The sequence below is a fragment of the Sminthopsis crassicaudata genome, chromosome 4 (assembly GCF_048593235.1).
Source record: "Sminthopsis crassicaudata isolate SCR6 chromosome 4, ASM4859323v1, whole genome shotgun sequence".
In the NCBI taxonomy this organism is placed as follows: domain Eukaryota; kingdom Metazoa; phylum Chordata; class Mammalia; order Dasyuromorphia; family Dasyuridae; genus Sminthopsis; species Sminthopsis crassicaudata.
In genome coordinates this window covers 327,312,637-327,340,237 of record NC_133620.1, presented here as the reverse complement: position 1 = coordinate 327,340,237, position 27,601 = coordinate 327,312,637, and the positions used below count along the sequence as shown (strand labels likewise).

At 34.9% G+C, this 27,601-nt stretch overlaps 1 protein-coding gene across 4 annotated transcripts in view; it reads left to right on the top strand.

Moving 5' to 3' along the window:
• The first annotated feature begins 12,127 nt into the window (after nt 1–12,127).
• The window catches only part of ABCA5 (ATP binding cassette subfamily A member 5), a 116,191-nt gene continuing 100,717 nt past the window's right edge, over nt 12,128–27,601 (top strand). For 3 of the 4 annotated variants that reach the window (XM_074260624.1, XM_074260623.1, XM_074260621.1), the window contains exon 1: nt 12,128–12,419. The gene's annotated coding sequence lies outside the window, so the exon portion shown is untranslated. Of the gene's footprint in view, nt 12,451–27,601 lie in introns of all 4 variants that reach the window. The other variant, XM_074260622.1, reaches the window with a different exon arrangement.

Below are 27,601 nucleotides of genomic sequence, written 5' to 3'. Positions count from 1 at the left end.
GGGTGTAGTTGTTTCTGTACATCATTGATCAACTGGAAGTGAGTTGGATCTTCTTTATGTTGAAGATATCCACTTCCATCAGAATACATCTTCATAAAGCATTGAAGTGTACAGCAGTCTTCTGGTTCTATTCACTCAGCATCAGTTGACGTAAGTCTTTCCAAACCTTTCTGTATTCATCCTGCTGGTCATTTCTTACAGAGCAGTAATATTCCATAACCTTCATATACCATAATTTACCCAACCATTCTCCAATTGATGGGCATCCATTCATCTTCCAGTTTCTAGCTACAACAAAAAGAGCTGCCACAAACATTTTGGCACACACAGGTCCCTTTCCCCTCTTTGGTATTTCTTTGGGATATAAGCCCAATAGCAGCAATGCTGGATCAAAGGGTATGCACAGTTTGATAACTTTTTGGGCATGGTTCCAGATTGCTCTCCAGAATGGTTGGATTCTTTCACAACTCCACCAACAATGTATTAGTGTCCCAGTTTTCCCACATCCCCTCCAACATTCATCATTATTTGTTCCTGACATCTTAGCCAGCTAGATTCTAATTTTTAAGGAATTATTTTCTTTAGTGAGCTTTTGTATCTTCTTTGTACCATTTGACTAAATCTACTTTGTAAGGTGTTTTTTTCCCCCATTTCTCTTCCTAATGTTTCCTCTACCTTTGTTACTTGATTTTCAAAATCCATTTAGGACTCTTCTATGACCTGAGACCAATTCAAATTATTCTGGAAGTCTTTGGATGTAGAAGCTTTGATTTTGTTATATTCTTCTGAGTGTGTGTTTTGATCTTCCTTGTCACAATACTAATTTTCTACAATAAGAAGACAGATTGAAAGGAGTGAATGTAGGGTAAGTAAGTAAAGAGAGAAAGTATCTACACCAATTATAGATAATCTTTTCAAAGTGTTTAGCTACAAAGGACAGATGAGATATAGAATGATAAAGAGGATGAAAGGATCAAGAGACAGTTTTCTGATGATGAGCCATCATTCCACTGAAACTGTTATCTATCAAAACCAAATTCATTTTTTAAATGCCAAATCCATTCTACGTTCAGTCACTTAGGTGACCATGTCACTCCTCTATTAAATAAACTTCAGCAGCTTCCCATCATTTCCAGAATCAATTACAAAATCATTTGGCTGACTTCTCTGGCTTCTTTTATGTCTTAACTAAAATCCCATCTTCTTCAGAAAGCTTTCCCCCCACTCTCTTAATTATTGTTTTTTCTATAGTGATTATTTTCTATTTTTCCTAATTAGTTTGTTTGTACATATTGCTTGTCATTTCTCCATTAGATTGTGATTTCCTCAAAAGAAATAACTTCCTCTTTGTGTATTCCTAGCATTTAGCACAGTGTCTTTCAGATAGCCATTTAATAAATGTTTATTGGCTGATGTTTTCTAGCTTTCTATTGTTGATATATAATTTGATTCTTTCTCTTTTTTTATTAATAAAAGTCTTTAATGTTATACATTTTCCCAAAAAGATTGTTTTAACTGGACCCCCCAAGTTTTATTATATCATCTAATTGTCTTTTCTATAAATCAAAATTTCTTTTGCTTATGTGATTCATTCTTTGTACCACAAGTTCTTTGTGTGTACATTATGAAACCTCTAATTAATTTTAATTCATTTTAAGGCCCTTAACATAATATTTATAGTGTCGTGTGCCATAAAGGGCATTGTTAAGGACTATGCCTAAGTGAAGGGTCAGGTCAATTCTCTCAGAGCTTCTACAGCTGTGAATCATAACATTTGAAGGAGTTGCAAAGCAGCCTTTACTTATGAAGATGTTCATTGGGAATGAAATAAATTGGAGGCAAGAGGGAAGAGGAGAGAGGTCAGAGAATGCAACTGTCTCTCAGTCTCCTTGTATCATTATCATCCTCTCACATGATGAGATCCATTCTGCAAGTCTGAGTTAGACCTCCAGCAGCCACTGGCAGGTGGCTCTCATATCACAACAGGGCATATTTCTGCATTTGTGACATTTTAGTATCCTAAATCAGTAGTATCAAACTTAATGAGAAATGAAAGATACTAAACTGTGAATCAAAACAGGTTCTAAAGAAAAGGATCTTTATAGACAACAAACTGACTTAGAAAGCAATACATTAATATAATTTATATGTTATTGTATTTGTTTTGTTAATTATTTCTCAATAAACAATTTAATTAGATTAAGCATGAACTTGGGCTGAAGGAAGTATATTGAGGTTCCTAACAATTCTATTTTCACCGCTTATTTCTTTCACAAATTGATAAAATTTTTCCTTCAAATATTAAGGTACTAACTCATTTGGTGCATTATATAGATAGTCAAAGAGAATAGAGTGTTGGCCTTGGAACCCAGGAAAATCTGAATTCATACCCTGCTTCAGACATTTAATAGCTTTATGATGCTGGATATCAGTCAGTCAATAAACATTTATTAAGTGCCTACTGTGTTTGAGGAACTGTGTTAAGTGCCAAAGAATATCAAGAAAGGTAAAGGTTTCCACTCACAAAGAGTTAATTTTTTCTTAGCCTCCTTATCCATAAAATGAGTATAAAATAGCAATTATTTCACAAAGTTGTTGTGAGAATCAAAAAACATGAGAAATATAAATTGCTTTGTAAATCTTAAAGTGCTAAATGCTAACTACTATTATTATTAATTTTCTGTATTTTTAAGCATAATGTACTTTCAGTGGGGAATTTTTAAAAATATCTTTTGTTTTTATATCACCCATATTTCCTTTTCTATGCCTTCCCCTCTCTCTCCCAGAAAATCCCACATTATAAAGATTTTTTTTAAAGAAAAAGAAGGAAAAAATAAATTAGTAAAGCTGAGCAGTAAACCCAAAACATCACCCAAACAAAATCCAGCAACACACACACACACACACACACACACACACACACACACACACACACGAACACCCACAATCTATTTTATAACCATGACTACTTCTACCTCTGCAAAACAGTGTGTGTGTGTGTGTGTGTGTGTGTGTGTGTGTGTGTGTGTGTGTGTGTGTGAGGAGTGAAGGACATACCTTCTCATTCAACTTCTCTATATCAAGGGTTGTTCTTTGGAATTCTGCAAAATTCACTTTTGAATTTTTTTGGGTGGTTGTTCTTTTTATTTATATTGTTGAAATAATTACACAAGCAGTTTGCTTGGTTACTTTGCATTAGTTTATATGTCTTTCCATACTTCTCTGTATTCATCAATTTCAGAATTTCTTATAATTAGCAATATTCTATTATATTTGTACAATGATTTTTTTTAGTTATTCCCCAATCAATGAACATCTTTTTTGTTTCCAGTTCTTTGCAACTACAGAAAATGGTGCTATAAAATTTTTGGTATTTATGAGATTTATCTTTTTTTCTGACCTCCTTATAATCTATGCCTAGCAGTGGAATCTCTGGCCCAAGGGATATAGACATTTTAGATACTTTATTCATATAACTCCAAAATTCTTTCCAAACTTGTTATACCAATTCATAATCTCTCCAATATTATTCTCACACTTTCTCATATATTCCAATTTGCTAGGTATGAAAAAAAATCTGAGCCATTTTCATGTGTATTTCTCTTATTATTAGTGACTTAGAGGTTTCTTTTTATATAGTTGTTCTTAGTTTGTAGTTTTTTTTTGAGGATTATTTGTTTATATCCTTCAGCCATTTATTGATTGGGGAATGGATTTATCCAATCATGTATGTGTATATATATATGTATATATATATATATATAATGTATGTGTGTGTGTATATATATGTGTGTATATATATATATACATATATATATATATATACACATATAGTTTTTACTCTTTGCCTTGTTTGAGGTTATTACTGCTACCCCTTCTTTTCTGAGTTTAACTTGAAGCATAATTCATTCTTTTCTGACCCCTTATTTTAACTCATTATGAATCTTTATGTTTCAAGTGTGTTTTGTTTATAGGAAACATTGTTTGATTGTCCTTTCTAATACATTTTGCTTTTCTCTTCCATTTTATAGTTGAGTTCATCCCATTCAATGGTTTAGATTACTACTTGCATATTTTCTATTATCTTCTCCTTTTATACAAAGGGTTTTTACATAGGGGTCCAAGAGTCCATGAATTTGGATGTGGAAAAATAACATATTTATCTTCATTAGTCTTTTTTTGTTGTTGTTTTTAAACTAATCTTTTCTTTAGTTGTTTAAGAATATTCTGAGAATAGGCATCATCAAACTGTCAAAGGGATACATGACATAAAAAACGTTCAGGATTACTATCGTACATATATGGATTCTGCCCCACATGGATTCTTTAATTGAGGGACATTGATCACCTTGCTATTTTTTACATAAGTCATTCTATTTCAAGTGGTTGTTTCCCCACTATAATTCTCTCCTTCCTCATCTCAGACTTCTGGTTTCCTTCAAGTCCCTGCTTAAATTCCATCACCTACAGAAAAACACACACACTCACTCTCTCTCTCTCTCTCTCTCTCTCTCTCTCTCTCTCTCTCTCTCTCTCTCTCTCTCTCTGTCTCTGTCTCTCTTTTTTAACAACTTGTTTTCGTGGAATCTCCCCCATTAGACTGAGTATTCCTCAAGTTAGGGACTGTGTTGCTTTTCTTTGTGTCCCTAGCAATAGCATAGGGCCTGGATCAAGTTTGTGCATTTGCTCAGTAAAAGAAGGTGATGAATGATAAAAAGTGTACACAAAACTAGTAGTTTTTCCACTTTTGTTTCATAGCCTTTCTTCCATCACCTTCCTTTCCTTTTAATCCCTCTTTCATGCTACTATCTTATAAAATTGCAGTTTGTTTTGATTATGAACAGTCCTTATTTTATCCTTTTAAATACATTTATACTTCCTGTTCCCACTTATTTTCTTGTTGAATTTAATGTTTTTCTACACCAAATTCTGTGTGCCCACGTATGTGTTTAAGCATTCAATACTTTCAGTCAGTTTAGATGAAAGTGAGATTCCTGTGATTTGTCTTCTCCACTCCCTCCTACATAACTCTACAATATTGTTCTTGTTCAACCTGATTATATGACATAATAAATCCTATCTTTTTTTTCTTCATAAGCATGATCTTTTTTTTCTTTCCTTTCTTCACTTAAAGCCATAAAAACATAACTACTCAACCCTTTCCCCTTCCCCCAATTTGTCTTATTTATATTTCCCTATGATCTTTGAAAACATTAAATTTCTAAAGGAATACTTGTTTCTTCACCTTCTCTTAATATATGAAAGTTTCCTCATGGAATAGTCATTTCCAATTGACCCAGTTGCTTTGATATATTTACCTTTCTGGGTTTCTCTTGACTATTATATTTATCTTTCAAAAATCTTTTCATTAGGGATGCTTGGAATTCTTCTATTTTGTTAGAGATCTGTTTTCCCTCAGTAGGATTAAAACTCAATTTTGCCAGGCAAATTATTTTAAAATCTTTATCTTTTGCCTGTTGGAATAGTTTATTCTAAGCTCTTCACTTTAGAGTAGTATCTTTCACCTCTATGATCCTAATTATGCTTCCTAGAATTCTTTTTTTCCCCCTGGTTTCTTACATTACTTTTTCCTGTTTCCTTCAACGTGGAAATTCTAAATCTTGGCAATGATGTTCCTGGAAGTTTTCATTTTAGAACTTTTTTCAGGAGTTGTCTGGTGGATTTTTTCTATTTTCACTTTGCCCTCTCATTCTTATTGGATTTGAGCATTTTCATTTATGATTTCTTGAAATATGATGTCTAGGCTTTTTTTTGGTCATGATTTTCAAATGGTTTCAAAATCTTAGATGATCTCTCCTTAATTGTTTTCATAGGGCAGCTAGGTGGCAGTAGATAATGAGACTGGGTCTGGAATGAGGAAGAACTGGGTTTAAATTTGGCCTCACACACTAGTTTTATCATTCTGACCAGTCAATCAATATCTGACTCATTTTCCTCACTTGTAAAATGGGGATAAAAACTTCCTATTAGTGTGCTTGTGAAGATCAAATGAGATATCTGTAAAGTCCTTAGGGACTTTACAACATAGTAAGCATTTTGTAAATGCTCTTCTCTTCTAATTCAGTTGTTTTTGATAGATAATGCCTTTCGCTTTCTCTTTTTTTTAAGTCTTCTGATGTTGTTAGCATATTTCTTATTTTCTAATGAAGTCACTGTTATGTTTGTTCCATTGTAATTTTCAGCAAATCCAGTCCTTGAGTAAATGTATTGTCCTTTTAATATATTCCCCTGGAAATTTAATTTCATTTATTATATCCTTTTAAATATCTTGTTTCATCTCTTCCTAGAATTCTAATAGGCTTTTTTTGAGCAAGCCAGACTTTTATGTTATTCTCTGCCCATAGTAGGTCTAGATTTATTTTCTTCTTCTAGGCTTTTATCCTTAGATCCATTTTCTTAATTGGCTTTAACCAGAGCCAGGCTCTACTTATATACATTTGAATGGGATGATAGCCCCTTTTTGGTCCCCAATATATATTATCTGGGGTACTCCCTTTCACTGGTGTCTGCTAAGTGAAAAGTACTTGCAGTTCTCCTTTTCAAGTTCTCTCCAAGTATCTCTAGAACTTGATTGCCTAGGACGCTTAACAATCCTTGGGTCTTAACAATCCTAAATCCTGACTTAGTATCTCCTCAAATCCCCCTCTTCTCACTCTTTTGCTTTAGCTTTTCTTGTGTACGTGTAAGAACTGGGTTATTCTACTCCTATTTGTGTGTATGTGTGTGTTTTTTTAACAAGTCTTTTACAAAAAACAACTTCCCAGACACGGCCAAGCAAAAGACTTTGCTAAATGGAGGAAAAGTTTCATAAATGTTTTCTCTTAATTCGTTATCCAGTGACAGTTTTGTGCCTTCTGGAATCTGAACTATAAGGTCTCTGGTTTTGTTTTTGTTTTTCTGTTCTTCAAGTGACTCAGTAGTTAAAGTTCCAGGCCTGGAGATGAAAGACCTTGAGTTCAAATCCATCCTAAGACATTTACCAGTTGTGTGACCCTAGACAAGACAATAAATACTATTTCCCTCAATTTTCTCACCAATAAAATGAGAAAGAAATGGCGAATCACTCTGAGTGGATCCCCCAAATTTGGGGGTTCCAGACTGATGTTGCAAGGTGTCTCAAAAGAATTTGCAGGTTTGACATATCTCCAAGTCAAGGGGAAATGTTTATTATAATTGCAATGCCAATTGAAGTGGGCTAAATGCCAAAAGAAGTTAGCAAAGAACCAAGAGCAGGAAGGTAAATTTATAGGAAAAAAATTCGCTAGAACAGGTGTTTCATGGCACTGATATACTACTTTTATGGCTTAGAGGTGGAGTCAAGGAGTAGTCTGATTTTGACTACATTTGCAGGTGCAGTGGTCATAGTTTTCTGGGAAGAGTTCATTGGGGTTGGGTAGGGAGAGCTTCTGGAGATGTGTTTTTAGGCCTGAAATATCACTAGGTCAGGTGGTGGACACCCAATTTAGTTCTTTGCCTGTGTTAACTTTAAGTACTTCATTCTTGTTGCTCATAAGTCTCAGAAACCCTGCTATTACTGACCAATAGGCTGTTATCTGACAGCCAGCAATATTTGTAGCCTCAGCCTTCTGGTCAGATAGAATAAATTGGGGCAGTATAGTCTAAGAGAAGAAATACATAATTTCTAATTATATCACTCTCAAGATCAGGTGACCTTGGAATTATTAATACATCCTTCCTAACAGCTACACCATATCAACTCCAGTTTCTTTGCCAAGAAAATCCCAAATGTGATTGCAAAACAACTCCCCCTTCCTTTTATTTTATGAATGAGGAACTGAAGTTGAGGAAGGTTATGTGATTTGTCTAAGGTGGCACAAGTTGTAAGTGGCAGAGCCAAAGTTTCTGATTCCAAATCTAGCACAATTTTCATTGCATCGCATTGCTTCTCAAGAGACAACCTTCCAATTTTGAGATTCAGTAATTTCTTTGCTATTTGATCTGTAATGAGTATTGAATCCATTTCCTCTCCTCTCCTTGGAGCACTTAACTGAATATTGCAAACAGAATGTAAGAAAACCTATGCAATAAAATTATTCTTAACCCTTCATAAACCGGTTTCTCCCACAGACTTCTCACCAGTTGGGAAAAGAAAATAAATTCCTAGGATTAAAGTTGAGGGGGTAGGATATCATGGTCCATAGACAACTGAGGGGTTGTGATAAGGCAGTTGTCTTGCTGTTAGAACAGTTCTCTTGTCAGGTCTTGAACCTTTTTCCACAACTCTGAGAAGACTGTTGTGAATTGTAGTTGGAGTAACCTTCCAGGTAGCTTTTCATTTCAAATAACTTTTAACAAGGCCATTTTACCATAGATCCATGCCAAGTTCCCTTTGTTCTTAACACCAATGCTTTGCTTCTAGATCATTCTATTTTGATTCTGTCACTACATAGGCTTTTTTTTTTCTACCATCAGAAGAAGCTGAATTCTACTTCACATATTTATTCTTTTTAACTTTCTAGGTTGCATGCCCTTAAGAGTATTGTTCAGTGCTCTTTTATACTCAGAGACTACTCAGGCAAGTATTATCTTCCTTTATTTTCCAAGAGGACCAGACATCATAGGGTGATATTTTGACTTGCTCATGAATTGGATTTAAGTGAGGCAGAGCTGTACAAAGTAGTCTCAAAGTCCCAGTGGCAAGACAAAAGTTAGAATGACTGGTGATGCAGTATCTGACTGAGCTTTAAGTGCTCCACAGTGCTTCATTAGTCTCATTGGGTACACATTTCTCAAATTCCCCTACAGGATTCAGATCTGTTGGTTACCCTCAATCTGGTTTAGCCCATCTGCCTGGATAGTTTTACCTGGGTATGGCCTGAGCTCCTGCCATAGCTTCTTGGAGCCCACAGGGGAGAGTTGATTGAAGATAAACTTCAAAGGTGGATGAACAGCCATGAAAAGGGCTTAGTAAGCCTGTTTGCCAGAAGTGTTAGTTCTTCCTTGACACCTCATTAGAATTATAGCTTCTTAGCCACATGCCCAGAGACTATTAATCTCTGCCATTTACTTTTTTTTTTTTTGGTTGAGGCATATTGGACTTAAGTGACTTGCCCAGGGTCACACAGCTAGGAAGTGTTAAGGTTCTGAGGCCAAATTTGAACTTAGGTCCTCCTGACTTTAGGGCTGGTGCTCTATCCACTGTACCACCTAGCTGCCCCCACACTACAGTTTTTTGAAGTTAGTAATAAATGTCTTCACTAGTTCATTAAACTTAACTCATATATTCAGTTTGTACATGTGTAATTTCTTCTTTTCTTTGTCTTTGCCTTCCTAGGGACAGCACAATGCTTTGCACATAGTAGGTCCTCAATAAATACTTGTTGAATCAATGAAAATTGTTTTGAGTTATCTATAAGTGTTTTATGTTTAGTGTTAAAGGAGTTATACTTTTGATTGACTGATTGGATTGGAACTCAGAAGCTCCATTGGAGTGTGAAGCCTCCAAATCAGATTACTCCTAGAATCACAAGGAAATCTGAGTTATAGCAGCCTAGTGGTGGTCTGTCCTGGAAACTCTTCTTCAGAGGTGAGTAAGCCAGTCCAGAGAGACATTAGGGGCCACTATAGTGATCTACATGGTGCTACTCCAGGTAGTGCTATAATCAGAAATAGACAATTATAGAGAAGAAAAGCTTGTTAGTGATGCCATGGATCACAGCATATCAGGCCTTCTATCCTCCACTGTCTCTAAAAGTCTGCGCAGTTTCCATGAAACTATTTATCCATCTCATCCTCTGCAATCCTCCTTTCCTTTTGACTTCAATCTTTCCCAACATCAGGTTCTTTTCCCATGCAGATGTACAAAAATTCTCTTGTTCTCACCTTTTTGTCCCCAATTCTAGTATCTTAGAATTTACATTCTTATAGTTTAGCATTGTTTGAGCAATAATAAACTAAAATAAACTGTAGCTAAGTAATTTCAACAAAAATTGATTAGATTGATATGATTGCTGTTGTCACTGTCATACTTGTCAGAAAAAGAGAGTATAATAAGATAGAGCCTTATGGTCATAAGACTACTATGACACTCTACCCTTAAGATAGGCTGTGGCTTATAGAAGCTATTTATGGAAAACATTGTTATAATACTAGGTCTGCTGATTTTCAGACAATCATGACAGTCTTCCCTTAAGGGAAGCTGTAAGCTTAAAGAAGACACATAAAAATGTTGACAATGACTTATTTTGAAGGTTGGTACAATTGTGTCTATCACAAACTTGTTTTTTCTCCCTGATACCTAAAATATTATTTTGCTTAAAGTTGTTTTTTCTCCCTGATACCTAAAATATTATTTTGATTAAACCCTCATGTGCAAATCAGCCAGCTCAAAGGATGAAGTGTCCAAAATCAGAGTATAAGAACTTTCTGAATATATATTGTTATACATTCTCAGAGTATAAGAACTCTTCCAGGGTGTACTTTGGAGCATCCCTTTGATGGGGGTTGAGGTCTTTTTAAGATTCCTTTCTAATGACCTTGATTCACAAATCCTGGTCAAAAGCACCCTTTTCAATATCTGGGCCCAGCCCCCCCCCCCATCAGCTCAGCTTCCCCCAGCCCTCACCTGATCTGAGCTAACTGAAAAGCCCGCCAAGAACTTGGGGATACCGCCCATCTTCTTTTAGGTATAAAAAGGGCCACACCGGAGCCCTCTCTTTGCAGGATCCCTTCCCCCCAACACATGGGCCATGTAAGGGTTCCTGCCTGTCCACCAGCCACCTCTGGCCCTTGGCATCTTTCTAACTGAATTTTACTTCCAAATTCCTACAATAAACCTCTTTTATCAATCTAGGTTTTCGGCCTGTAAATTCATTTACAGGGGACACTGTGCCTCATGGGATTATCTATGCACTGGGAAATGGGGTTCCCCCTTTCCTTTCCCTCATTACCTTCACCTCCAGCAGGATAATGACTTTCTGCTGGAGCATTCCTTTCCTGCTCTTGTCTCTATGTTATTCATTGCTGCTATTACATGAGTTAAAGCTAAAGAGAAATCAACATACAATTCAGATATAGTGTATCTGAATTGTATGTTGATTTCTCTTTAGCTTTGCACTGAACTGACTCCTATTGTTTTACTTGTTATTCTCAGCACTCAAACTCATTAAGGGCTTGTTTTGTGCTGCTGCTCCATGAATATTGAATATTCCTTAGACAGAAACTGGATATTTAGTTGCAACTACACTCAGGGTCAAAATTCTACCTCTTCCCAAGAGGGACTCCCTTATGTCAGAGTACTGTCATAAAACAATTGAGACAGTAAGGAGGATTTTCAAAACATTTGGCACAGAGAGCAGGGTCTTAAAACACAACACACAGAGATAGAAAGCAATTAGACATTAAGGGGAAAAAAAACACTTTAGGCATCAAATAACACCTCAATTTTGAAATCAGTGGGTGCTTGACTAGAAAAAACAGATGGTGAGGAAAGAAAAATTGAGGGGAAAAAAGGGCAGGGATGAGAAAAATATGTTGCCTTAGGTTTTAGACAGTCAGTCACTCAGCATTTATTAAACCCTCTATCACCCCAAAATGTCATTGGTTCTCTTGGAAACTGAGATAAGCAACTATGTGCCAAGCGCTGTCAAGTTAGTACTGGAAGAACAACGGCGATGTGAGGAGGGGTATGGTGGTTTAGGGGGTAAAGAAGGCGAAGATGATGATGATGACGAAAGCGATTACGACAGAATAACCAGAGGATGAACAGGAAAGGAGAGAGGGCAGCAGACCCTAATAGATGCTTACTGATAAAGGGGCATGAGGCTGCAGAAGTGGGCGGTCAATAATAAGTAATGGGGATAACAAAGCTCAGTCAGACAGCAGGCTTCTGGGGAGAAAGCTGGGAAGGTGTTTAATGAGCGTGAGGTGCGTGAGGGGGCGGGGAGAAGAGCAACATTCTGGGGGAGAGACTGACAGTCTTGCCACCGCACAGTGCAAGGTCAGAAGTCTCCAGGTCGCCCGCCTAGCTGTTTGCCGCATCCCCACTTTGCCCTAGGGGACTCCGTGGGTGCGCTCTGCTCCAGGCGGGGCGGGGCTCGCGCCTCCTGACTCCGCCCCTTCCCTCCTTTCCTCCCTCCTGCCTGGCGTCTCCGAGGCCGGAGGAGCAGGTGGGCAGCCCCACCACAGCAGTTGCTCTTGACGCTGCTGCCGACGCCGCTTCTGCGCCTAGTTTTGCCCATTTTCCCCTCTGCCACCTTCCCCCTTCCCTACCCCCTCCCCGCCCCAGAGAAAAAGAATAAAAAAAAGGGAGAGAAAAAACAGATCTGTCGCACTTCCTCCGCAGTCGGGCGCCCCCCAGTGCGAGAGCGAAGCCCAAGGGCCTGAAGTGAAGAGACGAAGGGAGAAACCGGAGCTGGAGCCCGGGGAGCCCCGCGTCGGTGAGTGAAACCGACCGACTAAGGCAGCTGGGTGAGGCGAGAGGCGAGGGCTGGGGAGAGGGTCGAGTAGGAGGCCGAGGGAGGGGTGGAAGAAGGATGGAGCCGAAACATGCTCCCCAGGAAGAGTGTGTGGGGGTGAGGGGGCGGAGGGTGGAGGGGAGTGGATAGCTTATGGAGAGAGGGGCGGTAGGATAGGGCTGGGGAAGGCGAGGCCAGGTTCCTTGGTTTGGAACCGGCCTTAGGGCGGGGTTGTGTCATTTTGTTTGTTATTTTTTTCCTTTGCACTCCTCCAGCCACCCACAAGATAGTTGATTTGTAAGCTGCCGTCTTGGGAGGTTGGGAGGGATTGTGGCGGCGGCTGGGGAGTCTCCTTGGAGTAGAGAGTTGGAGGACGTGGAAGAGAGAAGAGGCTACCTGCGCTGCTTTGGTGATCTGTTTGTGGGCTTCTCCCAGGAAATCTTCCCCTGGGCTCAGTGAGTGCGGCTCAGTACAGTCGTTTTTAAGTCGTATCCAACTTTTTCGTGACCCCATTTGAAGTTTTCTTGACAAAGATACTGAAGTGGTTTGTCATTTTCTTCTCCATCTCATTTTAAGGACGAGAAAACTGAGGCAGACAGGGTTTTAAGTGACATGCTTAGGATCACACAGCTGGTGTCTTGTGAACTTGTTAAAAAGCAAACCCCAAACTACATCTTCATTTTCATCAACATTTGAGATTTTCAGTGCTCAATCTGACAAGTATTTGTCAAAAAATGCTTCTTGACTTCCCTTTGTAATCCTTTGTATTTTATTTTCCTCCTTAAAAAAAAATTCATTGTAGAAGCGCTCCATGACTGGTAAAAAGGTCCAAGACAGAAAAGATTAAGAACTCGTGACCTGTAGGCAGAAGGGAGTAAGATGCTCTGTGTATATTTTCATTCTCCAGACTTTGTTAGAAGGAACAAAACCTCTGAAAATCAACCAAGTGTCAAATTGATAATTTTTGGAAAAGGCAATACTAAATGATGAGTGACAATAATATTGGTGAGATGTTTTTGAAAAGATATTTGGGCTGCACGATTTGAAAATGTATAGATACATGAAAATATAACCCCCCCCCCAAAAAGTGGGTTCCAAAACGTAAGGAAGAGCCCCAGTCAAATCAAATATAAAACTAAATAAATTGTAGATATTTTGGTCCTATTTATTATAGTAGTTTAAGAACATAGTTGTTGTTTTTTTTTTTTTAATAGTTCATCTTTATTTTTAAGGAATAGTTCTAAAGTGTGGCTACTTTTTTGATTGGATGTGACAATATGGAGTAGTAGTATTTGTTGGAAAGTTTCCATTTAAATGTTTACTTTTATAATCATGATGAAAAATCTATTTGGAAATCATTGGCACCCCTACTGAATGATTGGAAATTTGTTATTTAGTTATACTTTAAGCAAAAATTGAATATGAAAACCTGTGACCTATTAACAAGTAAATTATTTCAATTCGATTATTCAATCGAATATGTTTATTATGTGTTTATATGTATCATATTTAAGGTATTGTATAATAATGTCTTAATTTTTCAGGATTAATAGTTTTACAAATTGATTCCAATAGGATTATTTTAATCCTACCAAAAGTGATTTGATCTGCTACCAAAGTGATTTGATCGAATAAACTTGATTTGTATAATTTGATTTATGTACACATTTTCAGAGCACACTTTTTAGTGAAAAATAGGAAACTTTGGTTTAAGTATTTCTATTTAACAAGTAAACTATAAGAATCCCTGGCTGAATCTATACTCTAGGCATATATAGCTGAGGCTGTAGATTCACTTGTTTTTCTTAAAAGGATAACTTTGTTTAATTGCATGTACACAAGGAGAGCCTCTTGGGCACTGTTACCTAAGGTGTTTCTTACCCTGAAGTCTGATTAATTGTAAGGAATCCAAGGCTATATAATTGAACATCATTTGTTTGTTATTTGTACTGATAGTAGTTGACATTTTTTTTCTGTTTGCTACTGGTGTATGTACACCTTTATTTTCTTACAGATCATGTGAAGTTGATATTATAGGCATTTTTGAGGAATTGTGGCTCAGATAGGTTAAATGACTTGCCTAGATGTTATAGTCAGAACTCAAAGCCAAGATCAGGTCCAGTATAGTTTCTCTTATATTATGTTCATATGAGTCACAGGGTCCATTTTAAAATTATTTCTTTAAAGAATTGCATTGAAATGTCTAGTATTTTAATTAATCAACAAGTACTTATTAATTGACTATGTTGCCCTGGCTTGGCACTCACTGTTGTGATACAAAGAAAAAAATGTTTCTTTCTCAAGGAAATTACATTCTATTTTCAAAGTGTTTTGTGTTAGGCACTTGATAAATGTTTATAAAATTTCATGCATACTCATTGTTAAAATTCGATTTAAAAAGTTTTAACTGTACTTGTGATTTTATTAATATAGGAATCTCTTAATGAGAAATTTTCTTCTGCCATTTATAATTAACAATCTTTCTATAATTCATAGTTTTAAAAAGTTGTCTGGGACACTGAAAAGTGAAGTGAAGTGTCCAGGATTGCTTGATTTGTGTGTGTCAGAGGCAGGATTCGAACATAGGTTTTCTTGTTTGAGATCAGCTCTGTCAACATTGTAAAGTACTGTTGCACCATACACAATAACTTTAGATCCTTTGTTGCACTACTGTTTGCATGAAAATAGTTTCCATTTTCTAAGTTCCTGATAAACTTAAGGATCTTTGCATTGGTACAGACACTGATTCCTCTGATGGATGTTATAACTTCTGGATTGATGCCTTGTGATTCTATGAATTACTTCATTGAAATATATGTGATGGGGGCAGCTAGGTGGCGCAGTGGATAGAGCACTAGCCCTGAATTCAGGAGGACCTGAGTTCAAATGTGGTCTCAGACACTTAACACTTCTTAGCTGTGTGACCCTGGGCAAGTCACTTAACCCCAGCCTCAGGGGGGGGGGGAAATATATATATATATATATATATATATATATATATATACATATATATATATATATATATATATATATATATATATATATGTATGTGATCACTCACTAATTTTCTGATATTGAGCTTCCTCAAATTAAGTGAGGCTAATCCTTAGTTGACAGACATAGTCAGTAGGTTCTCTAGTTTAAGCCTTTCTGGTTTTGTAAAGACAGCTCATATTTCTATAGTCATAAAATCTTTATAAAACATTTCTTTAACATCATTTCTAAGAGGTAGGTAATATCAATTTTGTCTGATAAGTTTTGTAAAGACTTATCTCAGGTTACCTACTAATAAGTGTTATTCTGGATTTGAATTAGGTCTTTTGACTTTAAATCAGTATGGTTTCTAGAAGAACACATTGAGCTGTTGTACTGACTTGTATTCTGCCTACATCATCTCTAAGATTTCTTATTTATTACTGCACCACTATGAAGCATTGAAAAAATGACTTTTGAGGAAGAAAACCTTGAAAATATTAATTAAAAAAACCTGGAAAAATCCAATGTTTTTTCCTGTAGCTTCAACTATTTCACAAAATTAATTTTAGTGGAAAGAGGAAAAATTTTAAACTGTATGAGTTTAGAAAGTAAGGGATAATGAAGTCAGCAATAGATTAGGAGCAAAAGAGTAGAAAATAGTCTTAATTTCTAGCAATAGGCATATTTATTTGTTTAGTGGAATGTTTTAATAAATATATTGAGTACTGGCAAGATATGAAATAGTTACTTAACAAGCATTTATTAATGCTTTGTGTCACACTGGTGGGGACTAGGGATATAAAACTGAAACAAACAAGAATTGGTCCTTGCCCTCAGGGAGCATCTATTCATTTATTTTTGAGACTTCATTACATATGTAGATATGTACATAATATTCAAGATAAATCCAAAGTAAATAAAATTTTTAAGGGAAGATCACTTGTAGCTAGGAATCATGCTTCATATGAAACATGGTACCAAAGTAGTGTTTTGAAGGAAAAAGAGTTTCTGAGAATCAGAGGTGAAATTGATAAAGCATATTCCAGGTATGAAGGACTGCTAATATGGAAGTGGGAGGGAGGGAATCTTGTGTGATGACAGCAAAAAGGCCTATTTAACCTGAACCATAGAATGAGTAAAAAAGTGTCATATAATAAACCTGGAAAGATAGATTAGAGCCAGATTGTGAAGGACCTTAAATGCCTAACAGAGGAGTTTATGTTTGCTCCTTTATGGAAATACAATGAGTTCAGTTTTGGATGTGTTAAGTTTTTATGCTTGTGAGACGTCCAATTTGACACAAAAGACAACTGAAGATATCTGACTAGAACTCAGAAGATTACCTAAGGCTGGGCATATAGATTTGGGAGTTATCTACATTAAGATAATAATTAAATCTATAGGAGCTGAAAAGGTTATAGAGAAAGACATCATTAGAATGTAGAAATAGAGAAGAGAGGCTAGGACAGAACCTTGGGAAATATATATAATTGGGTGGAGTGTTATGGCTAATGAACCAATAAAATTGACTTGTAAAAGAACCAGGAAAAAGCAGTTTTTATGCATCAGTAATTCTGTTATAGAATTTAAGATAAATAGGATTTGTCAGTAACAACCTAATCAGTTGCCAGATCTTGTCATTTCTATCTCCTCAATATTTCTTGAAACCATCCTTTTCTCTTCTTACATGTCTACAGTTTAGGCTCTTATCTTCTTTCCTGGTTTTTTGATACCTAAGTATTAGCCTTGTTTGAAGTTTCCCTTCATGTTCTACACAGCTGTTAAATTGATTTTCCAAAAGTGTAGGAAAAACACTGATCCTTTTTTTAACCTACTGAATAAAACTCCAATGATTTCTTTTTTGCCACCAAGATCAAATATGATTTTTTTCTTTGTCTGGCTATTAAAATTATTTTTTTATTAATATTAACTTGACAAGCATCAATGAACAATTCCATATATAAGGAATAATAGAAAAAGCAAATTTTAAATAAAATCTCTACTATATACAGCAAATTCAGTAAATCCAAAGCTACTCTGCCTGTCAGTGTCATCCTCTGAACTCCCTTCTGTGCATTCTAAAAATGTGTGATTAATATTCTTTTTTTCCTCCTTTCTTTTGGCATCACTATCATTCCCCACAACTCCTCCCCACTCTTTTTTGAGAAAAAAGACATTTTTTATAATAAAAAATAATACCAAACAAAAGTAAGCCACAAATTGTCCATGGTTGAAAATATATATCTCATTCTATACCACTAGTATGTTTCTGACAAGTTTGGAGAAGCATATTTTTCATCACTGGTCTTCTGGATTGATCTGAACTTCTTACCTTTCTTGTCTTTTTACACCATATTTAAAGTATGTGCTTTTGATTCAGTGACATTTGCTTTATTGTTGTTTCTCACATTTGATATTGGATGTCCTCTATTCCTTGAACTCTCCTCTTCTGTCTCTATCTTTAGACTTCCCTGGTTTACTTCAACTCTCAGCTAAAGGCTCACCTTCTTCAATAAATCTTTACTATTGCTCCTTTACTTCAAGGTCTTGTCACTGAGACTATCTCCAAATTTCTTTGCATATATTATGTTTGTATGCATATTTGTCTATTGTCTCTATTAGACTCTAAGCTTGAGAGTAAAGTCTACTTTTTAACCTTTCTTTGTTGACTGATTGATGAAGTAGCTCTTAATTCTTTCTTTATAATGTTGTCATGTAAATTGTTTTCCTGCTTACTTTATCCTACCTCAGTTCACATAATTCTTGCTAGGTTTTGAAGAATTAATTTTTTGTCATTTCTTATGGCATAATAGTATACCATTACTTTTTTATACCATAATTTGCTTCTCCATTCTCCTGTTGGTGGTCAGCCCCTTAACTCTTGGCTCTTTATCGCTTTTTTTTAGGAGATTTTTTTATTAAAGCTTTTTATTTACAAAACATATTCATGGGTAATTTTTTAACACTGACCCTTGCAAAATTTTCTGTTCCAAATTTTTCCCTCCTTCTCCCTTCCCCTAGATGGCAGGTAGTTCAATATATGTTAAATATGTTAAATCCGATATATGTATACATATTTATAGAGTTATCTTGCTTCACAAGAAAAATTGGATCTAGAAAGAAAAAAAACCTGAGAAGGAAAACAAAATGCAAGCAAACATTAACAGAAAACATGAAAATGCTATGTTGTGGTCCACATTCATTTCCCACAGTCCTCTCTCTCTGGGTGTATATGGCTTTCTTCATCACTCCACATTTGGAACTGGTTTGAATCATTTCATTGTTGAAAAGAGCTATGCCAATCAGAATTGATCATTGCATAGAATTCTTGTTGCTGTGTATAATGATCTCCTGGTTCTGCTCATTTCACTGAGTATCAGTTCATGTAAGTCTCTATAGGCCTCTTTGAAATCATCTTGCTGGTCATTTCTTACAGAATAATAATATTCCATAACATTCATATACCATAATTTATTCAGCCATTCTTCAAATGATGGGCATCCATTCATTTACTTCTTTATTACAAAAAAAGTGTATCTGTACATGTTTTTGTATACAAGTCCTTTTGCTTCTTTCTTTAAACTTTTTGGAGTTCTACTCCAGTTTGGCTAGCTTTTCAGAATGGCTCAACCAATTTATGGCTACACCAAACAGTGCATTAGTGTATCTGTCTTCTCAAAGTATTACCAGTAATGATTATTTTCCTTTTATGGTCATGTTTGTCAATCTGATGTATGTGAAGTGGAACTTCAGAGTTCTTTTAATTTTCATTTCTTTATTATTAGTGAATGGAAATTTTTTTCACATGGTTGTTGATGTTCTTTTTGCCTTTCTTTGTTTTACCAGCATTTAATATAGTGTCTGGCACATAGTAAATAAATAAATACTTATTGATTTGAGAACTCCCTGTCCTTTGAATATTTATCTATTGTGTATCGTAATTATATATTTGAGTTTGTTTCCTGTATTTTTTTGATATCAGACTTGTTTCAAAGACTTTTCCTAATTAACTCTTTCCTTTAGAACTACATTGATTTTTGTCTGTACAAATGTCAATTTTATGTAAGCAAAGTTATCCATTTTATTTTTTATGATCCCCTTTTTCCCAAATTTGAGAACTCTTTCCTCATTTGTGGTTGTGGAATGTAAGTTGCTCTTTGCTCCTCTAATTTATCATATGACCTTTATATATGTGATATATCCCTATGAAGTATATCATAGAATATGTGAGGTGCTAGTCTAACTATTTTCCAATTTCTTGAGAAGTTTTTAAGAAATAGTGAGGAGGGAAAAATTTGGAACATAAACAGTGCACTCTTACTACTCTTCTTTGTCTTATTTAACTCTTTTTGTGCCCTTTGAACAAATTGTTGTTCTCAAGGGGCACTTGTTTGTTCTCCATAAAGTCCCTTCCAGTTGCTGGAATAAATTTACTTTTTGAAATTTCTCTGGAGTTTTTAATAGGAATGAGTGTTCTATTTCCAGTCTTATGCAAAATTATTAGACCCTGGATAATAGACCATTGCCCCATCCTCACCCCTTCTTGCAATTAGGTTTGGGGGAACTGACTTTAAAAGAAAATCCTAAACCTTGAGGCACCGACCCCCTTCACATATTATTCTGATACAGTGAAGGATAGAAAAGAAAAATATTGCCCACCTCCCTGACTCTGTCCTTATTCAAGATTGTCCTGACCTCCCTTAGGACTCGTAATAGCCCCCCACCTCTTCATCTCCTGTCTTTGACAAGACATCGAGTTATATTTTCCTGTCTTGCCTTCTGTCCTATCAAGGCTCCAGTTATGTTTTCATATGTTAACAAGCTTGTCCTTCCCAAGAATCACGGTCTCTATTACACACCTTACCTCTCTTTGTCTCCTGGTCTGACAAACCTTGAAATATCTCCCTTGTCTCCTAAAAGATAACGACAGCTGCAAGATGTTAGGCTAACTGCTTGTTCAGCTTCTGTATCCTGCTTGCCCAGCAATTAGTACTCTCTAAAAACCCTTGAATTTTCTTTGTTTGAGGCCATTCAGTTTGGATAAACTGAACCCAGTTAGAATGCTGGCAATAAATCTCCAGTTAAATTAAATCAGTCTCTACTGGTCTCTGTATCTTGGCGCTACAGAATGACTAATATGGAAATGTTTTACATGATCATATATAATCTATATCTGATTTCTTACTGTCTCTGGAAGTGGGAGAGGAGGAAGGGATAGAATATAGAACTCAAAACTTTAGGAAATGATATTAAATGTTTTAATATATAATTGAGGAAAAAGTAAAATATATTAAAAAGAAAAAAAGGTGGAAAAAATTTCTCAGGAATCTTGTATTTATATTTCAGTTTCTATTCAGATCTGATCTTTTCATCATCAGTACTTTGAAAATCTTTGAAAGGCCCATTTTTCCCTAGTAACATTTTATTCAGCTCTGCAAGATAAGTGATTTGTGATTGGTAGTCTGCATTTTTGCCTTTTGAAATATTGTATTCCAAGGTCTTCTCACATGTTTAGTGGAGCTGTCATATCTTTTGTGATCTTAATTGTAATTCTTAATTGTTTGAATTTCTGCATTCTGGCTTCTGTAAGTATGTTTCCTTCAACTTTGAAACTTAGGATTTTGTCTTTAATTCTTTGAGGTTTTTTTTTTTTTCCCTTGGGGTTTCTTTTAGGAGGTGACTGCCCATTTCCATTTTGTCCTGTGGATTCAATAGATATGGTTAGTTTTTGTTTATGATTTTTTAAAAATAAAGTAGTCGAAGCTGTTTTGTGTGTAATACTGATTTTCAGGGGATCTCAACAGTTTTAAAGTTATTACTCCACCTGTTTTCCAGGATTTGATGGAAATACAAGTTTGTTTTGCAGAATTATGAATGTGTAATAAGGACTTTATTTTTCCAGGGAGATTTTAAAAAATATTTGCATTTGTGTATGTTTGTCCCAAAACTTTTTAGCCTATCAATTACATTTGACATTATTGACCACCTTTTTTTTTTTTTTTTTTTTTTTTTTTTAATACTTTTATCTCTCTGGGTCTTATATCCCTACTTTCTTGTTTTGCCTGTCCTATTTTTTCTTTTCTGACAGATCATCCACCTCGTGCTACTTTAACTGTGGGAATTCACTAAGGGTTTCTTCTTGGCCATCTTCTCTTCTTCCTTTTTCTTGGGGCTTTTTAAACTTTTTCCACTTGTAACTCCTGGCATTTTTCCCCAAATATGATGTCTCTTTTTGTATTTTAATTATTTCTCTGTGAATAGTACATTTTATTTTCATTCTTTTGGATTAGTGGTTTATCATTTCATTGATGAGAATTTTAAAGTCTTTCTAAGTTGTCTTTATGATGATATCAATGTGTAGATTTTTTTTTTCATAGTTCTGCTCATGTAGCTCAGAATCAGTTCAAAGATCTTGCCAATTTCCAAGGAAACTAGTCCATATCACAATTTCTTATGGCACAATACTATTACATGGTACCCATATATTTATATACCTTTACCACAATTTGTTTAAACTGTTCACCAATAAGAAAATACCTTTTTGTTGTTCAGTTGATCTAACTCTTTGAGACCTCATTACCAATTTTGGTTATCATGGAAAGAGATACTATAAATATTTTTAGACATATAAATACTTTTCATCTTTCTTTGATCTCTCAAGATTATGGACCTAGTAATGGTATAGTTATAGCTCAATGTATATAACCCATTTTAGTAACTTTTAGTTCTGTAGTTCCAAAGTGCATTCCACAGTGACTAGCCTAATTTACTGTTCTACCAATAATTAGATGTACCTCTTTTCTTGCAACCCTACCGACATTTATAATTTTTCTCTTTTTGTCAGTCTGATGCATGTAAAGTGGAACTTTAATTTTAATTTTTCTAATTTTTACTGATTTTGAGCATTTTTTATTTGAGCATTGAAATCTTGGATTGCTTCCTTTGATAATTGCCTCATTGTATTGATTATCCATTTATTGTAGAATATCTTTTAGTATAATAAATTCAAATCAATATTCTCAGTCTCTCTTCTTCTCTCATATCTGTCTATCTTTAAGTATCTTGAAGAAAAGACCTTTACCAGAAATGTTTGCTGCAGAGATTTCTTCCATTCCCTCCCCTGTTAACTGCTTCTTTTCTAATTTTTTGCTATGTTAGATTTTTGTTAAAAATTTATAATGTGAACTCTTCATTTTATATATGGTCTTCTATACTCCTTGTTTAGTTGGGAACTTTCCCCCCCCCTAACCATAGATCTCAGATGTAACTTTTTTCTTGCTTCTCATACTTATTAATTATTTATAGTATAACCTTTTAGATACAAGTATTGTATCTATTTGGAGCTTATTGTGGTATATGATTTGAGGCATTAATCAGAACCTAATTTCTGCCATACTGTGCCTATTTTCCCCCTCACAGCTTTTGTCAAATGGTGTGTCCTTTCTCTAATAATTCTGGTCTTTGGATTTATCAGCTATGTTTTTCTGTTTGCTTCTTTCTATTGTTTCTCTAATTCATTCCAAGAGCCTTTCTCTCTTTCTTTTTAAAAAAGGATCGAATCATTTTAATGATTATTGCTTTGTCATGGAGTTTGTTCTTCCACATGAATTTTATTATTATTTCTTCTAATTCTATAAAATGTTCTTTAGGGAGTTTGACATGGCACTGAATAAGTCAGTTAATTTAGAGACTATTAATAATTGCTAAACTATTGATTTGACCTGACCATGACCAATTACTGTTTCTTTAGTTATTTGGGTATGCCTTTATCCTGCAAAAAATATTTTTTTATTTAAATTTATATAATTCCTGGGTGAATCTTGAAGTGTATACATATATGTATGGATATACACATATATACTTACATGTGTGTAAGTGTATATGTATATATGCATATAGATAGATTGATAGGTTTATTTTATATACTTCATCATTGCCAAGTTATTTTTTCATTAAATTTTTACTTGAAATCCTAGGATTCCAATAATAATACACCATTATATCATCTATAAAACGTGATTTATTTCCTCTTTGTTCATGTTTTTTCATTCAGTTTCTTTTTCTTATCTCATTGCTTTACCTACTATTTCTAGGACTATGTTAATCAGTTAGTAGTGATAGTATGTATCCTTGTTTTTTCTGCTCTCATTACAAAGGCTTTTCTTGCATTATTTTTAATGTTTGTATTTTTGAATTAGACATTATTCTATTAAATAAAGGTTGATTACTTTTTATGATGTCTAGAATTTATAATAGAAATAAGATGTTGGATTTTGACAACGTTTTCTTTCTTTTCAAAGTCTGTTGATACATTTGCCTTTAAAATTATATTTTTAATATGGTTTCTTATAGTTATAGCCTTCCTCATTGAACCAAACCTATATTCCTGGAATAAACCCAATCTGATTGTAGCATATAATCTTTCTAAAAAGTTTTTGTAGCCTACATGCTACTATTCTAGTTAACATTTTTATGTGAGTGTTCATTAGGCTTTTTGAGCTATTGATTCCTTTTTTTGCTTTCTCTCTTGATGATTTAGTCCAATAAGTCCAAATGCATATTTTAAAAAGTGATAGGAAGGATGCTTTCTTTTCTTATTGTCGCAAACAAATGTTACAGAACTACATTTAATTGTTCTTTGACTGTTAAGATTCAATTGTAAATGAGTCATCCTGGAGATTTTTTTCTTTTGAGTTAATTTATGGATTTTTGGATTTCTTTTTTTGATATTGAGTTATTTAAATATATTTTTTCACTTGTTAATCTAGATATTTTATATTTTTGTATTTATTGTATTTTCATCTAATTTCTTAGTAAGTTCTCATTTTCTTAGGATGAAATTGGACAAAATAGTTCATGATAATTTCCTTAATTTTTGCTTAAATTATGTTCTCCTTTTTCATTTTTGGCAAAATTTGGTTTTCCTATCTCTTTTAAAAATGACATTAGCTACTTATTTTATAAGTTAAAAAAAACACACAAACTCCTAGCTTATTTCTCATTTCACTTTTTTGCTTTTATTTCCTTTACTCTCTTTTTCTGTTTATTGTATGTTTGTAGGGATGCAGTTCCCTCTCCTTCTCCCCACCCCCCACCAAGGACTGCCTTAGTTACATTTAAAAATTTTTGGTATATTTTTTATTGTAATCATTTTCTTTTGCATAGTTAATGTTTCTATGGTCTATTCATTCAATCACTCATTATTTTGGTTCATTGTTAAGTTACCATTTTAGTCCGAATCTTTGATTTGTGGTCTCTGAACTGATTGTTATTTTTATTTTTATGGTCTATTAAAATGTATCAAATATTTCTTCTTTTTTACTCTTGTTATATTCCTGTGTTTTAATTTATATAAAAGTCAATCTATATTTATATAAACTTAAGGTCAATTTATATAAAAGTTCCATGTGATGCTAACACATGTCTATATTTTAGCTGCTTTATTTAGAAGATGTTATGTCTTTTTAATTCTAGTTTCTCCAGCAGTTTTTTCATATTTTCCCATTTCTTTTATCTTTCTGTTAGACCTGTTCAAAACTGAGAGAGGGATTTTGAAGTCTCATGTCATGATAGTGTCATTTCTCTGTCTTTGTGCAGCTCAGTGAATATTTCCTTCATGAATTTAGGTGTCAAAGCACTTGGAACATTGTTTATTAATGAAATTTTTTTGTTGTTTATGGTTCCTTTCAGCATAATGCAGCTTACTTATTTATCCTTTTTTTGTTTTGTTTTTAATTTTTGTTTTTGCTACAGTGTTTGCATGACTGCAATTCCTGTATTTTTGGATTCACTTGATGTAAATTTTTGTTTCATTAGATTATTCATATTTGAAATTGTGAAAATTAGTTATATATTTTCCTTCATCTTTTTCTATAGTTTTTTTTTGGGTCATGTTTTTCCTCCTCTTATATAAATATAACTATATTCCTTCAGTTAATTTATTTTAATATTTTCTAAGATGATCCTATTTCCACTTTCACCAGATCCCCTCCTCATGTTTGTTACCTGTTTCAATTTGAAGTTTTATTTATTAACTCCGTTGTCTCTCTTGCCTTTATCTAGTTATATAATTCTTCCCCTATTTTTTCTCTCTGTTTTAAGCTCCCCTTTCCTTCCCTTCCACCACAAGATTTTTCTTAATTATAAATTTTCTGCATTTTCCCAAAATCTTTCTGCCTTCATTATTCATCCTCCATGGCTAAACCTTTATTCTCCTATTCACAATCTCTAAATTTTCTAGGTCTCTTTATTCTCTGTTTCTTGTGCAATCCTAACTTCCTAGATATCCATATAGGTTCTCCCCTCTGCGTAGTTTCTGCCATTATCTTGTAGAGCTTGCCTTGGATTTCGGCTTTTCTATGAATCTCACTCTCAGAAGATTGTTAATTGTTGCAGGTATGAGAGGATACTCTCCAATGTTAGGACAGGGGCCCTTCCCTACTTTCTTGATTATGCTGTTGTGTTTGTCCTTCCTTCTTAAAGATGACCATGATATCAGGGAGGTAATGCCATGACATGCATGTGAATTAGATTTAAGTGAGGAAGGGCTGGCAAAATCACCTGCCCTACTTTCCCCTCCACAGATAAGTCAGTCCAGTGGCTAGGTATAGGTAGGAAGCCTGGGGATGGTCCTGGATGAAATAGAAGAATGTGGCCTTTTTAAGCAAAGTTTTTCAACAGGTCTTAGTTTGAATCCAAAGAATCTCTTCCACCTAGTTAAAAAAAAAAATAAAAAGGGTGGGGAAGAACCTCAGGGTTTTTGGCTAGAAAGGACTCTATATTCAGTCTGAGTCAGTTAGGACCCAAATAGTGACCAAATGGGGCTTAGCCTAGGACCTATTTGTGGCCAATTAGAATCAGGTTGGTTTTGGTTTAAGGCCTGATCCTTAGAAATCTAGCCTGTGAACCTCAAGATATCCTGGGAAAGTTCAGAGGTGCAGAAGAGAAAAAAGGCATCTAAAGGTAAAGGAAGAGGTACAGAAAATAGAGGAAGGGAAGAAGAACAAAAGAGAAAAAATGCTCTTAGGAGCATCTCTGGTAAGGATATAATACTTTATGTAGACAGAGGGAGGAAAGGAGGGAAGGGGGAAGGGAAAAAAGGAGGAAAGAAGGAATCTTTTAGCTGACAGTACCAGACCTGCTTTACTCATTCTTTGTCTCTGTCTCTGTCTCTGTCTCTCTCTCTCTGTCTCTCTGTCTCTCTCTGTCTCTTTCTTTGTCCCTCTCTTTCCCTCTCCCCCCCCCTTTGGTGATATTTGTTGTATCTGCTTTTGTTCACGCTATTTGAGTTTTATTTCTAGGATCTTTGTGATAGGGTAGAAGACCCCCTCAAAAATTTTGGGGTTTAAGAAGATCCAGACAAGTGTCACTAGGTATCTTAAAAGGAATTTCCAGGCTCAGACCCATCTCCAAATCAAGGGACAAAATTTATTATAATCATAATGCCAGTTTAAAGTGGGCTAATTTCCAAAAGAGGAAGATAGCAGAGAGCAAGCAGGTAAATTTATAGAGAAAAGCCAGAGAAACCAGGTGGTCACTGATATGCTAATTTTTATAGCTTAGAGGTAGAGTTGGAAAGTGGTCAAGCTCTTTGTGCACAGGCTTCCTACTCATCAAACCTTGGGCAGAGGTAGGATACCCTTTGTGTTTTTAAGCCTGAAAGGTCACTAGGTCAAATTCTGGGTACCTCATTATTGATACTCATTAGCTTCAAGCATCCCATTATCGATGACCAGCAGTTTGTTATCTGAAAGATATTTTGGATTCACCATCCTGACTGTACAAAGTAAACTAAGGCAGGATAGCCTAAAGGCTACATCATTCCCAGGAGTTGTTATATTGCAGTATTCCTAAGAGTACAAGCTAAGGTCTCTACAACACTGGAAAGAAGAAAGTAAGACTGGAGTTTGGGATTTGGGTTTTGTGCACTTAAATCAGTTCATGTTATTTTATTATTTTTTAAAACTTTCTTTTGTATTTTGGCTATTTTACATGGAGGTAATGGAAATTATTTTATCTTTGTATATTCAGTTTTGGAGAGGTCGTGAGGATCAGAAAAGAAATATAATCATTGATTTTTCTGCTCACATGATCCAGAAGACCTCTATACTTTCTTTTTGTTCTATGATCCCTGAGGTATCCACAGGATTTCTTCTTCTTTTTTTTTCCTATTGATTCCTTTTCATTCA